Genomic DNA, 18,468 nt, shown 5'->3' on the forward strand with positions numbered 1-18,468 from the left:
ACTAGATACTCTCCTGAGGAAGGAGGCCATCGTGGTGGTCCCTCCATCAGACAGAGAGCCCGGGTTCTACAGTCGGTACTTCATAGTTCCCAAAAAAGGATGGTGGGTTGCGTCCTATCCCAGATCTACATCGTCTGAAACGCTCTTTGATGAGGCTTCGGTTAAAAATGCTGACCCTCAAGCAGATTGTGTCTCAGATCAGATCCTCAGAGGAGAGGCCTTCCTGCTCATAAGCAGATGCTCAGCAGATGGATAATTTAAGGTCAGAGCACACTTGACCCGGAGTTTGGCAGCCTCTAAGGCTAGGTCCTCCAGAGTGTCCCTCCAAGACCTCTGCGACGCTGCGGGCTGATCCACCCTTCTCACCTTTTTCAGGTTTTACAACCTTGACCTCTGTGCCACCCCTGGCACTTCTGTCCTTTGACCTAGCTGTGCTCCTTCACACTAGTCAGGGACTGGTCAATGTGGTGGTATTGGATTCTCGTTCCCAAAGCGTTCCGACGCAGCTCGAGTTCCTGAAAGGGAACATCTCTAGTTTACATATGTAACCCTAGTTCCTTGGGGGAACGAGACGCGGGTCTCTATGCCACGCCTCTGGGGTCCCTTCCGTGCTTTCTTCTTGTTTACAGAAGCTGAAGCCGGCTTCTCTCCATGTGTGTTTTACACTTCCTGGTCGTGACGTCACCCAGCTGGTGACAGCCTGCCTTCAATTTTGACTGATTACACTCATTATTCAGAGCATGGACAATGCAGTCCCGTTCCGAAGCAGCGTCTCGTTCCCTCAGGGAACTAGGGTTACATACATAACCTAGAGACGTTTTATATTGTAGTAAAGAACGAATGTTGTGAATAAATGTGTGTTGTTTTTAATTTAAGTTACACATTTTTAAAAAGTTTTTTTAAAAGTTCTTATTTACTGGACTTTCTAAGAACCAGCATAAAATACACGTGTACTTTTTCGAGTAATTGAACTTCATTTACAGAATATTTATGTACATTTTACAATTCTGAGAGAGAAAAACATTTCCAGCACACATAGAAAGTATGCAGACATCTAAACAGTTTCATAATTACATACATACATACATACACTTTAACCATAAATCATATCATAGGCATAATTTTGAGCCAAATTTTTTGTGGGGAAAGAGAGAAAAAAAAGGAAAAAAGAAAAGAAGGGAAAATGGGTAAACACACCCATAAATCAAACAAAACAGAATAATTTGTTTCAGGCACCTCACGAACACACATTGTCTATATCGCAATATGTACGTATATAAAGTATGCATACATATATATTCATATTCTTTCTCTGTTCATTTGTCTAACAAATACCAAAGATGTTTCCTTCTAGTTCCTCTATCTACGGTCCTATGCCTCTTTAGTTCACAAACAACCTGTTTGAATATTATCTCAGCAGTTATATTGAACTGGTTAATAATAAAAATCATACATCATGTTTTCCATATTTTATATATGCATTTATATTTTATAAAATGGTTTGTTCTGTCTTTCTTTGGCTCTCTTTTTCAACCAAGATTTCTTTTCATCTATCCAATCTGCTGTGTACTTTATCCACTCCCTCCAAATAAGAAAACATGAGAATGAACGTGCATCTGTGGTTTTAGACTTCCAAGCTATTTATCAGTGTTATGCTAACACAGCTAAGACTTTACATTCAGGGCTTAATGCCAGGTCTTAAGACTGGAAGCTGATATCTGAGGAGGGACTTCCCACAGCATTCCAGGGTTCTAGAGGTGATGATTAAAAAGACATAAACAGAGCTATACTCTTCCCTTCCATAGACCAACAGTTCAGTCAAGGTTTGGAAAGTATTTCTCAAATGACTTCATTTTCAAAACCTTAATACAAATACCAACTGGCCTTTTCACAGAATAAATTGACTTTTTTGAGTAAACCACCAAGAGGGAATAAAGAAAATAAGTCTGATACACACTACATTACATGGAAAATCTGTGCTGAGAGAAAATAGATTATGTAGCAGCCTCCAGTCTATATATCTACTCCTTTCATCATGAAGCTCAAGTAACCAAAAGCTAAACTCTGCTAACCTTTACCTGTAATTTATATACCACAGTCGCAGGAGAAACGAATAATAAACATACACATGTACTGTGCAATTACGATACATTTCCTGTAAATTATCCATAATTGTCAGCTAGTATTGGAGGAGATATAAACACACTGCTGCATTTACAGTTGAAGCTGTAAAGAACAGCTCAAATTATTGACACATGTTTTACCTGCACACATAGACCTTAAATATACAGATGTCAATTGAGTGGTAGTGTGATAACCCAAAAATACTGTGTTATAACTCTATAAACACCTGAAATATGCAGCTTTGGTTATTCAACCAGAGAAAGAAAAACATCCTTGAAAATAAATTGCACAAAATAACAGTAAATATTTGGTGTGGATGTTATTTGGTATGATACTTAATGAGCACCATGATTTGTTATTGACAGAGTAATTAGCCTGCAAGACTATGTTCCGAATCAAATCCTAACTTTTACATGCAATGATAGAACAGCACTGCTCATAAGCAAAATGTAGTCCGAACAACATGCTGATGGTTTGATAAAGATGCAAGTTAGAGACTTTAGGTGAAGTGAACAATGATTATGGCCAACACATGGAACGCATAAACACATTCTTTTATCTGGGGTAAAGATATTTATGCACTTAACTAGTTAACTCACCTATAACCAGCCTCTCCTAACCTAGTCAATGTCACATATGACACAATGGCACATATTGGAGCTATTATTTACCTGTTAGGATAGATAATTAACTTAATAATTTAATGATGAAAAATATACACATATGCCACATATTAACTAAAGGCAGTGAGGTATGCTGACACAATGACTGTCAATTAGTTTTTCCACACATGAATTGCAGGTGCAAGAAAAAGGTTCCAAGGTAAAGCCGTAATTAGAGTCTTGAAAATGGTTTGAGACTGTTTGGTAAATGAGGGCGTTCAGAAGATGCAGTGAACATTGACTGTTGAGAGAGGAATGGGCCTGTATTAAGATGAAAGGCAGACTAAGCAATGCCTCATTTGGCTGCTCCCTCAGGAGGGCATGGAATGCCACAGTGGGCATCTCACATTTATCCAACATCAGCAGCTGCGTATCCTCCCTGCACTGCTCCTCTCCCCACTTCTCCCCTCCCTGCTGGGGCATTCAGCGGATCTTAATTTCACTTCTGGCTTTGGTGCTATGGCCTGAGCTTTAGCCACACAAAGGCCAGGGTTTCAAGTTGAACGTGAGAACTACCTCATCTCCTGACCCCCATCTACATATGAATAACCATAAAGAAATGCTGGAACTGAATGAGGGCTGAGTGCAAATGAGAGAATGATAGAACACATAGCAAAGCGTGCCTGCAATCTTCTAATCGCGCACAGGATTTCCCACTTCTGATTGAAATTTGTTCGCCCTTTCAATAGAAGAAATGAGTTATGGAATTAATCATGGAAAAACAACTCTTGTTTGAAGTTAAACTGCATTTAAGATTTCGATGCATTGTCATTAGGAAAAAGCTCCATTTATTTGTCTTTGACCAAGCAACAAATTGTATTAGATTTTTAAGCATAAAACTGTTTTATAAAAAAAAAAAAAAAACTTAAAAAATATTGCAAGATACACTTTTTGGTCTGTTGCCATGGATAAGCTAAATATCACCCTGAAGACACAATAGGCACTTGGATATTGGCTCAACCCATCCTGAAGGACACTGTTTTCCAAACAAGATTCACCCTGCTCTTTGGTCTAAAGCTTGCCTTACATTAAGTCATTTATTGCCCCAGCAGCTAATCTGTAGGCAGCCCTCAGATTGACCCCATTCATCAGAAGTCCATGTGCAGGGCTTCTGGCCTGTTGCTGGGACTAGAAACAGAAAGGAAAAGTAATGGAACTACTTGCACTGACCTGACTTGCCGCTTTCTGTGCAGTTACAAATGCTCCCCAATCATGTCACTTAGATCCAACTGTGCATGGAAAGAGACAATGCTTGTCATTAATACAAAAAAAGTAACAGCACATGTAACAAATGAACCTGACAGCCACATAAAGATTTAATGATGTAATAAGTTAATGAAAATGTAGTGTTTTGGCTTTGTAACGATTGTTTTTATACAATGCATCCGGAAAGTATTCACAGCGCTTTACTTTTTATACATTTGTTTATGTTACAGCCTTATTTCCAAATAGATTAAATAAATAATTTTTTTTAAGATTCTACAAACAGTACCCCATAATGATATAAAAGAAGTTTCCTTTTCAGGAATTCAAGCTGCGTCGCAACGTTTTGGGAACGTTTCCGAGTTGTCCATGCTCTGGATCACGTGTGTAATCTGTCCAATGGAAGACTGGCGGGTTGACATCATGATTAGGAAGCTATAAAAAAAGCAGTGGAGTGAAGCCAGCGCCAGCTTTTGTTTGTCCATGAAGCGCTCTGTGTGTATTTATGTCTATTGTTTGTCAAAATAATAAAAATAATAATTCAGGGCATCAAAGAAGGCTAGCGGTTAGCAAGCCCAAGTTTGAGGAGCTCATAGAGATTGTGACATGTGCCGTCGATAAGCTGGATCTAGCTTGGCTGGGGGATGAGCGGAAAGCCGTATATGTATGCCTCAGCAGTTCAGGCCACTGGAAGCCTGCACACCATGGAGGTATTAAGAGCTAGACGTGGAAGACATCCCGGGCAGCCAGGTGCAAGAGCTCCTATAGAGGTCCTATAGACCGCTAATGCTATTGGCCTCACTAGCCTTAACGGGGTTGAGCCAAAATGAGCAATGGGGGAGAAGGACCTCTGTGGAGAAAGGATAACCTTTCAGAAGAACAACTTTCTCTGCAGCACTACACCAATCATGTATAGAGGGGCCAGACAGAAGCTACTCCTCTGTAAAAGGCACATGACAGTTGCCTGGCACCTGAAGGACTCTCAGACCATTAAAAACAAAGACTGAACTCTTTAGCCTGAATGCCAAGAGGCATGTCTGGAGAAAACCAGGCACCCCTCATCACCTGGTCTATACCATCCCTACAGTAAAGCGTAGTGGTGGCAGCATCATGCTTTGGGAATGTTTTTCAGCAGCAGGATCTAGGAGACTAGTTAGGATCAAGGGAAAGATGAATGCAACAATGTAGAGACATAATTGATGAAAACCTGCTCCAGAGCGCTCTGGAACTCAGACTGAAGCAATTGGGCATCTTTTACCAGGACCCTAAGACCCTAAGAACACAGCCAAGATAACAAAGGAGTGGCTAGAAGACGACTCTGTGAATGTCTTTGAGTGGCCCAGCCAGACCCCAGACATAAACCTGATTGTACATTTCTGGAGAGATCTGAAAATGGCTGTGCACTGACTCTCCACATCAAACCTAGTGGAGACTGAGAGGTTTTGCAAAGAAGACTTAAGGCTGTAATTAGTGTAATTATTTTTATTTCATTTTATATATTTTTTTATATACAGTGAGGAAAATAAGTATTTGAACACCCTGCTATTTTGCAAGTTCTCCCACTTAGAAATCATGGAGGGGTCTGAAATTGTCATCGTAGGTGCATGTCCACTGTGAGAGACATAATCTAAAAAAAAAAAAATCCAGAAATCACAATGTATGATTTTTTTAACTATTTATTTGTATGATACAGCTGCAAATAAGTATTTGAACACCTGAGAAAGTCAATGTTAATATTTGGTACAGTAGCCTTTGTTTGCAATTACAGAGGTCAAACGTTTCCTGTAGTTTTTCACCAGGTTTGCACACACTGCAGGAGGGATTTTGGCCCACTCCTCCACACAGATCTTCTCTAGATCAGTCAGGTTTCTGGCCTGTCGCTGAGAAACACAGAGTTTGAGCTCCCTCCAAAGATTCTCTATTGGGTTTAGGTCTGAGACTGGCTAGGCCACCAGAACCTTGATATGCTTCTTACAGAGCCACTCCTTGGTTATCCTGGCTGTGTGCTTTGGGTCATTGTCATGTTGGAAGACCCAGCCTCGACCCATCTTCAATGCTCTAACTGAGGGAAGGAGGTTGTTCCCCAAAATCTCGCAATACATGGCCCCGGTCATCCTCTCCTTAATACAGTGCAGTCGCCCTGTCCCATGTGCAGAAAAACAACCCCAAAGCATGATGCTACCACCCCCATGCTTCACAGTAGGGATGGTGTTCTTGGGATGGTACTCATCATTCTTCTTCCTCCAAACACGCTTAGTGGAATTATGACCCAAAAGTTCTATTTTGGTCTTATCTGACCACATGACTTTCTCCCATGACTCCTCTGGATCATCCAAATGGTCATTGGCAAACTTAAGACGTGCCTGGACATGTGCTGGTTTAAGCAGGGGAACCTTCCGTGCCATGCATGATTTCAAACCATGACGTCTTAGTGTATTACCAACAGTAACCTTGGAAACAGTGGTCCCAGCTCTTTTCCGGTCATTGACCAGCTCCTCCCGTGTAGTTCTGGGCTGATTTCTCACCTTCCTTAGGATCATTGAGACCCCATGAGGTGAGATCTTGCATAGAGCCCCAGTACGTGGGAGATTGACAGTCATGTTTAGCTTCTTCCATTTTCTAATGATTGCTCCAACAGGGGACCTTTTTTCACCAAGCTGCTTGGCAATTTCCTGTAGCCCTTTCCAGCCTTGTGGAGGTGTACAATTTTGTCTTTAGTGTCTTTGGACAGCTCTTTGGTCTTGGCCATGTTAGTAGTTGGATTCTTACTGATTGTCTGGGGTTGACAGGTGTCTTTATGCAGCTAATGACCTCAAACAGGTGCATCTAATTTAGGATAATAAATGTAGTGGAGGTGGACATGTTAAAGGCAGACTAACAGGTCTTTGAGGGTCAGAATTCTAGCTGATAGACAGGTGTTCAAATACTTATTTGCAGCTGTATCGTACAAATAAATAGTTTAAAAATCATATATTGTGATTTCTGGATTTTTTTTTTAGATTATGTCTCTCACAGTGGACATGCACCTACGAAGACAATTTCAGACCCCTCCATGATTTCTAAGTGGGAGAACTTGCAAAATAGCAGGGTGTTCAAATACTTATTTTCCTCACTGTATTAACAAGATTTCAAACAAACTTCATCCTTGTTGTCATTATTGGGGTATTGTTGTAGAATTCTTTGGAAAATATTGAATTTAATCTATTTTATCTATTCTGTATCACAACGCCTTCTTTTTCTTATAACTGCACACACTGTGAAGTTTTATTCACACTTTAACCACTGATGTCCTGATATCTTGAACATTTTCTTAAAAAAAATATCGTCCAGGCCACATTCAAGAATATGTGATATTAGAAAGTGAACAAGACTGTAGAGTATAAGAAACAACTTAAGCCTATATATATATATATATATATATATATATATATATATATATATATATATATATATATATATATATATATAGGTAACAAGACAACTAAGACTAGTCACTGGAGATATGCGATGTGATATTTTATCATTGTTAGTCTTTTAGGATCTAGCGCAAAAAGCAGCATCAATCTGTAGCCTGACAGGCCATTATTGTATTCTCCTGCTATTATACCCTCTCCTGTTTTTTCCTCCAGCTTGTCAGACCAGAAGGTTTTACTCCCTTATACTACAGTGATGAATGGCTGATGTTATCTGAGCCCGAGAAAAGTGAATGGCTTTTCTAGGCAGGGAGTATCACTCTGAACGTCTAAAACAAGCCTGCGTGATTGCAAATGCCTGTAGTAAGCTCTGTGAAAATGAAATCTGTAACAGTAGCATGGTGATGAACTACTTCTCCCATAAAAGCTATATATAGAGCATCATTAAACAGATTTAAGGATTCTTCTTTCTGTGTCTGTTCCTCACTCTCTCTCTTTCTCTCTCTCTCTCTCTCTCTCTCTCTCTCTCTCGCACACACACTTTCTCTCTCTCTCTCTCTCTTGCGCGCGCTTTGCAGTGCATTATAATGGCCCAGAGCATCCTCCTCTGTCATTATTGCCCTGCACAGCTTTTATCATCTCTATAAATCTATTCCAGCAGTGCTATCCCATAAAGAAGCAACCAGTGAATATCTGCTGTTCCCTTCACCCCACAGAGAGACAGCAGTGGTAGTTAAAGGCACTCTTAAACAGACTAATAGCAATGTCAACCATTTGTCTCAACTGAAACCTGGTGGGAATGATTACAGCAGCTCCCATCGAATTTAACTATTTATCAAGATATAATTGAAAGGCAACTAAATGCCCACAGAGCACAGACTGTTCAACAGGCCAGCAAGGTGAAACTTAATTAGATGTTTTCAAAGACGCTATTTAAAACATGTGACATGCCAAAGTTTAAGTGTGCTAATGGATACTTCCTCCAGCTGCTTTGTGCAATGAATTTTCACTTCTTGAGCTTGTTCTTAAGATTATACTTAAATTTCTATGCCTTTTGCATGGATTATAAAAAGGTAAAAAAAAACAGGGTTTAAATAATATCTAAGAAGTATGGGCCTTATATCTAGAGATTAAAAACCCTTTATATTTATTTAACAAGCTGTAGTAACTGGTGAGAATCTATCAAAATCAAATAATCTGTGAGCTGCACATATTGGTCTCTGCAGTACTGTGTACACAGAACAATAACCGTATTTCCTGCTTATGCTCATTTTTATTAGCCGTTTTACTATTTCGCTTTTAAATCCATCATTGGGACACATGGAAGCTGTGACGGAACAAAGAGGTCAAAACTAATATTGCTTTTCAGTGAGATTACATCATTTTACTAGTGTGAGAAAGGAAGCAACTTAGTAAGCCTAATACCAGGCACATAGGAAAGGTCTGCCTTCCTACAGGGCTTTGTGCCCTCACATTGTATGCTTTTAGCATAACAACTGAACCTCATCACCCCATATTCAAAACACAAGACTGACGTCATTGAGATAATTGTGTAAACCCTGATACTGTCGTGCTAGATCAGCTAAAAGGTCTATTTCATCTAGCATACTTTAGAATGATGACCTTATGTTGTTTTTAATAATACATCACCATGTATAGTGGTGACAATCTGAAATAACAGACGATAATGCATGAAATGTTTATCGGTAACTAGACTATGGTGTGCATATAATGAAAACTATTAACTAAGGGTCAAATATTGTGTAATATCCTACATTTCCTGTTAAATCTTTCTCTTAATTCTCAGAATCCCCATAATCTCATAATATGTGATCACAAACATTTTATACAAGATAGCAAATGCAGTGCCTATTAGATAAAGTTACACTATAAAAAACAATTTAGGGACTCTAGTTACATGACCAGATACAGTGCAAACAGGGAAAATGTAAAACAAATGCCAGACAAGAGCAATGTACACAACTCCAACCACTGCAGAGAAGCCATCAAGCTTCAAATAAATAGAACAAAAAAAAAAAAAGTATGTACCCTGCTGTAGGCAATCATGAAGAGATCAGTGAAGCTTCAAAATGGTTACTGATACATTTTGCATTTCCCTTTAGGGTTGCAGGTAAAAACAAACTATGATATTAACACCTCAATTCCAATCATTTTAAAGGAGAGCATGAGGCAGCTGACAATCTTTGTCTTTAAGAATAGAAGGCCACATATTTTGTTATGTATGTTCCATCAACAGGGAATAGGGACTGTGATGTTAACCCAAAATAAATGTACCATGTACATGGAGTGTATATACGGAGCTTCTATACCTCACTGTTCCTACAAAATAACCCAGATACAGCTGGTTAATGATGCTATCTGCCATCTCAATAGACAAACTTGTTAAAGCAGTGCTGATTTTTTCAATTGGGAGATCATTTAGCAGAGCTGTAAATCATTTCTCTAGTGTTTTAAAACCAAGCAGACTCCATTCATCAGGCCACACAGGATACAAAACCAGGACAGCAGCTCTACAAGCCTTAAAGCAGATACTATAATAGCTATAATAAATAGTTTATTATCTTTCAGTTTATGACAAAAACAATTCTGATATTGTTAAATGTATTGACTAGTGCTATATTTTATTAAGTATAATTATTATTATTTGAATTTATATATGCATTATTTTTACAACAATGATAAACAACATAAAAAAATAATGATTAGTGAACTGGCCTAAAGCGATTACTTGAAATAATGAAATTAAAATACCATTGGCCTAATGAAACACACCACTGCACACCTACATGAGAATAGTGTCATTGTAAGTCTTCCCAAACTCAGCCTAAAGCTTAAAGTCCTGATGGACAACCCTCAACTGAGAGAGGCTTTTTCTTGTCACAGGTACATTGACATACATTCTTGAACATTATCCCAGCATGCTAGGAAGCTGGTGTCAGAGCACAGAGGCATGAAAGAGCACCCCTGGAGCAGAGAAGGTTAAGGGCCAAACAATGGTAGTTTGGCTGAGCCTTAAACCCCTGAATCTCCAATCAGTAACCCCGAACCTTATCCACTGTGCCATCACTGGCACTGGCAATTGGTAACATTACCTCCAACCTAAGTGACTCTTTAGCTTCTTTTGGCAAAAATTAATTGAAGACCCACATGCAGTTGGGTCCATAAGAATTTAAATTGTGGCAAAAACTTTGTAATCGTGCCACTGTACACGACAACAATGGATTTAAAAATTAAGCATGTTATAATCATGTAGACTGTTTTAGAATTACAGACAATTTTTTAATAGTGCCTCAATGTTGATAAGAAATGCAATGCATGATACGGAGTTTTCATATTATTCCATGTCAAAGGAGATTAAAGGCTATCAAGTGTTGAATTTAAATTTGATAGATGTTTATGAAAACCCTTAATATGCTAAAAAAAGAAAAACTGGTGTAAATGCAAGTGAAGGAGGCCATCATTAGGCTGAAAACAAAAAACAAAAAAACAAAAAACTGAAAAAAAAAACAGACATAGATACATTCTATTTTTGAGATATTTGGTACATTCTTAAAAGGAGCTGACAAGCTCATCAACACCCAAAGGCCTAAGAAGACAACTAAAGTCGATGAACACAGAAAAAAAACCTTCATAACATCTAACCAAGTCATCAGCCCTATTGAGGAGGTGGGAATAATAATAATAATAATAATAATAATAATAAATGTCCAAATGAATGTGAATACAGAGGATTTACTGCATAAAGCAAACTATAAGAAACACTCAACATTTAACAGATAAAACAGATTAGACTTTAATAAAAATCATTTTAAAAACCTGCCTAGTTTGGCACCAAAGCTGTACAATGCAAAATAATGAAAAATAACAGAAAGGGGGGGTGTATAGAGCTGATCACATTAAGTAAAATATTACAAGATTGATCATAAAGTTCTTCATAGTACAATTGGATAATAAAGAATGTCAAGGATCCTTAGTATGGGGTGATGTCCAGGAGTTTCAGAGTTCAGGCAGCCACTAGTTACAACAGATTTGTCTCCAAGTATTAAAAATGATCTTTGTAATGATTGTATTAATAATTGATAGATTGAAACCTGTAAAAATAAAGTTTGAACTTTATTTTATACTGTTCTGTTTTACTTTGTTTTATACTGTTCAAATAAGTGTGGATCGGATTGTATGGATGACATAGATATTTACATACTATATAGTGTACAGTCCCTGACAAAAGTCTTGTCGCTTATCTATTTTGTAGAAACACCTGCTATTAACCTGACTTTTAATTAATCAATTGGTGTGAGAAATAGCTCATATGAAAAGCTAAAACCCTCCCAAATGATGTTCAATGGACTGAAATAAATTAGTTTCACTGAAAAAAGATTTATAATTTAATCAAGACAGAAAGGTCAAATTTTGGCAAGACAAAAGTTTTGTGGCCTATACAGAAATTGAACAAATTTACTGCAAATACAAAAATATGTCAGCAAATTAAGTAGTGGTGCTGTGAGACCCAAATTTAATATCTTGTATGACTTCCATGAGCTTGAAGGACTGCATCCATGCGGTTTGGCAAGGATTCATACAATTTATTGATGAAGTCATCAGGAATAGCAAAGAAAGCAGTCTTGCATGCCTCCCAGAGTTCATCAATATTCTTTGGTTTCGTCTTCCATGCTTCCTCTTTCATCCTACCCCACATATGCTCAATGATGTTTATGTCTGGTGACTGGGCTGGCCAATCCTGAAGCATCTTGATCTTCTTTGCCTTGAGGAACTTTGATGTGGAGATGGAAGTATGCGATGAAGCACCATCCTGCTGCAGAATTTTGCCTCTTTTATGTTTGGGAATATGAGGTAGCTAAGATTTCTTGGTATTTTAGACTATTGATGTTGCCTTCCACCCTGCAGGTCTCTCGCACACCCCCATACTGGATGTAACCCCAAGCCATGATTTTTCTGCCACTAACTTCATGCAAGTACAGTATTAAGCAAATTCATGGTCAGTTTGTGCCCATGGTGAGTCCTGACCCTCAGGCAAATTATTTCCACTTCTGTTTCTTTAACATTCCTGCTCACATCACTACCATTGTGGTAGTAACTGAGCAATCAAAAGACTTTCCGACAAGTGCCAGACTTTCCCATATACTTGGAATTCTCTAGGTGTTTGGCAGTTAAACCTGACTTAAGTATGATGTACTCTTATGAAAAAAAAATTCAATCAGCCTAATATCAGCCCACAGCCAGAGAATGTGAGAGACAAGCAACATTTTCCCCCAAGTAACTTGTCTCCCTCCTCCTATGGTTTATATATATACAAAACCATATACTTGGCTGCTAACCTCCACTTTTACCTATAGAATATCAAAGCTAGTGATGTACCTTAAATTAACAGTTTCAGAAAAATGACCCTGGAAGGAGGCTTTCAGGTGGCTACAGCAATCCTTTCTTTATTACAAGAAGACTGCTTACACAATCATCTAAAACACCTGTATACAAGCCAAATAGCAACATGCTTTATGTCATCCACTTTCATTCATGTTCCCAAAACACTTATCCTGCTTCTCTAAATGACTGTAGCAATCACTTTTCACGCAAGTGCCTAAAAAATGGTCAATACCCACGTCTATACTCCGTCCTGAGCTGCTTAGACAAATAACAATTTGCATGCCAGTTCAACAGGTCCACAGATGATCAGCATCAACAATGAAAAAATAAAAAAAATAATAAAAAAAATAATTTCCACACAGTGTTACACTAATGGATTCTATACAGCACATTTATAGATTGCAGGAGGAAGCAAGTGAGGAACTACAGCCTCCTGATGATCATTGGGGTCAAAGTTGAGAACATGAGCAGCTTCAAATACCTTGAGGATTTCATAGAAGACCTCTCCTAGTCAACACACAAACAGTTTGGATCTCACAGGGTTCTGAGATGTTCTACACAGGAGCTATGGAGAGCCATCTCACAGGAAGCATCAATACGAAAGTAACATGGCCCAGGACCAAAAGAAACATTCCAGAGTGGATGTTTCTTTTTGTCCACAAGGACTTTTCTTCCCTGTACCACATACATGTATACCAGGTGATGCAGAACAAGTACCAGGAGAATAAGAAAAAAATAACCATAGTCTCTTCTCAGTGTTCTCAACAGGGAAGTGCAAGTGAATCCTGAAGATCAACAGAGAAACTGAAAAGAGACACTCACAGACACTAATACACGAAACAGCACTAATTTCCACTACTGTATTAAATTATTTGCACACTGTATCATATCTCAATACAATGTGCAGCATTTAAAAATATATATTGGTTTACTGTATTTAGTATATGTCTATTATAATTTAAGAACATTATATTTTTATAATGAGTGTGTACATTCACTGTCCATCACGTCACTGCTGGATAACAAACTTCTTCTTCTTTCGGCTTCTCCTATTAGGGGTTGCCACTTCGGATCATCCATCTCCATACCCCCCTGTCCTCTATATCTGCCTCTTTCAAACCAGCTACCTGCATGTCTTCCTCACCACATCCATAAATTATTGCTGGACAATAAACTAAGAAAAAATTTATTTTACTACATTTGATGTCATGTATGTAAAGTGTGTGTGGCCACCAAACTTGAACCATTTACCAAACTTGAATCTAAATACCACCTGTTATCTAGTTTTCATGTTCCATGTGTAGTCTCTGTTCAAGTAAGATGAGGCTTTCTTGTGACACCTCAAATAGTTAGAACTCGTCATGATTTTCTCACCTCTTTCTGTATTTATCTTTTAACTGATCTACATCGTGCTGTCACTTTATTTTATTTTTTTAATAAGAATTTGTGATTTCTTGCTTGCTTTTTTAGGAAAACTTTATTTAAATTCATTAAGGAGTCTCTTGGTGTAAACAATGACATTGTTACTCAAACTGCCTTGTGGGTGTTCTTGACTTTATCCAAATGTTGTGAAGATTTTTTTTCTTCACCTGGAAAAGAATTCTGCAATTATTCACTTAACTTTTTTCTTTGGTTTTCCAGGTTGTGCTGTTTTTGCCAAGCTCACCATTATAGTCATTCTTTTTAAGAAAGTACAACAATGTTGATCTGTCAAAACTTCTCTGATAAATGCTGTTTTTGTTTTATTTTTCATTTGCATTAACACTTGTTTGGAAAGTATAATGAGATTTCCCATTTACAGCTAGCAAATACAAATGCACACTTTGAATCAACTTCAGACCTTTCATGGCAATGATTTGTCATGAAAATACATGATAATACTTATGTGAGAATGTGGAAATGGAGGGACTATACTGGAAAATAGCCGAAATTCCAAAATTCCTAGCTGTACTAGAATTTATATATTTTAAATCCTTTGTAGTGGTGTATAGAGGCAAACTTAAAAACTGTGTTATTATCTAAATTTTTATGGTCCCAATTGTATATAAAATCCCAATTTTAATGAAGTTCTTTTGAAAATCTTGATAAAATACTCACACTAAAAACAATTGATTACTAATGCAAAATGATTACTAATGCAATCAAACTAAACTAATGCAATCAAACTAAACTAAACAACACAGAACATAATGCACAAACGGAATTAATTAATCAGCAACTACACATGCAAGGACTTCCTCCATATTGTTCTATGGCTTGGGTTAGGCCGCAAAGTCTGAACGCCCAGATTCATTATCTGAGCTCATCACAATAAGGTAAAGAACAAGAGGTTTACCATAATGGATGTTTATGTATCAAAGTGTTTGTGTAAAATCAGGATCTGTGTACCCTTCAAACTATGACATTTCAAAGGAACAAAAAAAAAAAACTGTAGCTAAAATAAAGTGCAATTTCTACAACATCGGCCAACACAAAATATATAAATCATCCAGAATATATCTGGAATTATCATTAATTTAAAATAATTTATTCACACAGACACATCAAAGAACATAGCATAGTCCAAAGATGTCTCAAGCACAGAATCTGTTTCTGGTGTAAATGTTCCCAGCATGTTCATGAATACACCCACTCAAGCTATTACCCTTTTTTAACAAAATATAGACAACAGTGTAATAACTCTACAAAGTCCATCTGTCAAACAAGCAGAGTTTCTTTTCCTTTCAACCCCCCTTAAATCAACCAAAATACTGACCAAAAAAGTGTAGACTATGTGGGCTTGTTCCCTCGCATTCTTCCTCAAATTTCACACCTTCTGGTTTGAAGTTTCTTCCTCAGAGGAAGAGGCAAGGAAGAAAAACCTCTTCAGACACTGTTTTGTATTTCCTTTTTCATATGTTTGTCCCTTTTTAGATGAATCCACTGCCCATATATCCTGCCACTCAGCAGGATGTAAAAAAGATGAGGAAGACAGTGAGAGAGTGCAAAACAGAGAAGTGCTACACACAAACTATATATATATATATATACACAGATATAAAGATATCTGCAGGAGAACTTTACCTCCCTATTTAGAGGCTGGGTTTCATATGAACCAAGCAAGCCTCAGCAAGCATGTTCTGAAATAAAAGGCACACTTTTATACACATACGGCTTTTTTCAGCCTGTGGGTCCCACCTCCTCTCTGCCTTTGTCCCTCCCTGCTCCCCTATACATCAGCCCCCACTTTCCCTTTAAACAGGCTTCACAGTCTTAATAGGACTCAGCAGTACAGCAATATATATATATATATATATATATATATATATATATATATATATATATATATATATATATATATATATATACACACAACACTAGCCTGATTAAATGCTTTAATTTTGTCAGTTAATATAGGGTGAGGGGTAAAAAGTGTTAAATATTATGCATTTGAACTAAAATATCTAATAAAGTAATAATACATTGTATTTGTGGGAGGTGGGAGGAAACAAAAGAATCAGAAACAATCAAAATCCTATACTGCCAGTAAATTGAGAACAGGATCAAACTATGGACCCTGAGGCATCAACACTACTTAATTGAGAAAATTACAATAAAAAATTTAGCAGCCTAAACATTTAAATAGTATGTGAATGGGAAATTGCGATTCTCTTAATTGTGGGTGGAAAGAAATTAAGATTTATTGGGAAGATAAAGAAATTTAAACATATGCATAACATAAGACAGTTATATTTCCCCTTACAACTATCATAAACTCTATAGCCATATGTGGGCCTTTCCCTAACTGGCTAAAAAGTCAGAAACACAGAATTGTCTAGAATGTTATATGGATGTCATACAAAATGTCATACAAATATCCCCACAGCCAAGGTTCAAAATTTTGTAGAGAGTATTTCCAGAAGAGTGTAGATCATTAGTCTTTTAGCCTTATAGAGTACCTACTAAACCCAAGTCACAGACCAAACTCTGTTCAACCTTATGTAATTATTGTTCTAAAAGCCACTGCCCCATAAACATTTTACTCATTACTCAGTTAATTATAAGGTCCTAGAGCCAAAGCAACAAAAAAGTTACTATTATAATAATGAGGTGTTATTTATACTGAAATAAAACCTTAATCCTTTATACTCTTGTTTTAACCTGTCAGGGATCCACCAGCCACACCTTCACCTAACCCACATGTCACTCCAAGCAGCTCTCCTACCTACTAATCACCTACATCTGGCATTCATCAGCCTCCATGCTACATAACCTCCGTTTCCCCACCAGCTCATTGTTTTACAGCTTAGGCTAAGGAACATTGTCGGACTACGGTTTATCTTTGTTTACGGGTTTAGTTTTTAAACTGTCTGGTCATAGCTTTCACCAGGGTTAGTAAACCTGGTGTTTCGTTTCGGTTTGCCGTTTTCTGCCTTGCCCTTTTGTGCTTCATTAAAGACCTTTGTGGATTTCACTTTGGTTTCCGGCACGTTTTTCCGCCTGACAGAAGAACGGACCAACACAAACCGAGGGGCACCAGAAAACGGGAGAAAGAAAAACCGCGTTACCTCGGCCTGGATCCACAGCCCACTGCCTCGTCCGAGTTCGTGAAGAAGCTCGCCGCTGTGCTCCAGGAGGCATTTGCTTCACTTTTCACTTTTCATTTCTCACTTCATGAGACACTTCACCGAGGTATTTGGCACTGCCCCTGGGGACACCTCAACCGCCGATCAGCTTCTCAACCTCCGCCAGGGAAAGGACAGCATTTCGGATTACAGCCTCCGTTTCCTCACTCTGGTGGCGACCAGTGGTTGGAATGAAACAGCGCCACTGGGAACATATCGCATGGGGTTGAATCAGGCGCTCCGGCTGGCAATGGCCATGTATGCCGACACTCTGGGGCTGAAAGCTTTCATTCAGAGATCCATACCTGTCTCCCAACACCTGGCGGCCTGCAGGACCCCAGAGGTTGAACCAGCTCAAACCTTGGCAGTGTCATCAGCTCCTGAACCTGAAACCATGCAACTCGGCTAACAGCGGCTGTCTCAGCAGGAAAGGGAGCGCCGGTGGGCGGCCAGGGCATGTCTCTACTGTGGAGAGAGAGGACATTGCGTGCCTTCAGCCACTCATGTCCCTCCTGCGAGGAAAAACCAAGGCTCTCTCCTGGACCCCAGAGGCACAGGAAGCCTTCAACGAGCTGCGCAAACGGTTCTGTGCTGCTCCGCTTCTCCACTATCCTGGCCCCTAGCTCCCATTCGTAGTCGAGGTGGATGCGTCGTCCACAGACGTAGGGGCCACCCTCTCCCAGCAGTCGGGGAATCCACCTCGACATCACCCCTCGCCTATTTCTCAAAGAAGCTGTCCTCGGCCGAACAAAACTACGATATCTGCAACAGAGAGCTCCTAGCCATCAAGCTGGCCCTGGAAGAGTGGAGACATTGGCTGGAGGGGGCCATGCATCCATTTACTGTCATCACGGATCACAAGAACCTCCAGTAACTCTGTGAGGCCAAGCCTAAACCCCCGTCAGGCACGATGGGCTCTATTCTTTACCCAATTTAAGTTCAGTATCACCTACCAGTCAGGATCGAAGAATGGTAAGGCCGATGCACTCTCCAGGGTTTATGGGCTTGAAGAACCTGCCGAGCCAGAGCCCATTCTGCCTCCTACGCTTATCCTGAGTC

Source organism: Silurus meridionalis, chromosome 12 (assembly GCF_014805685.1).
Source record: "Silurus meridionalis isolate SWU-2019-XX chromosome 12, ASM1480568v1, whole genome shotgun sequence".
Taxonomy (NCBI): Eukaryota; Metazoa; Chordata; class Actinopteri; order Siluriformes; family Siluridae; genus Silurus; species Silurus meridionalis.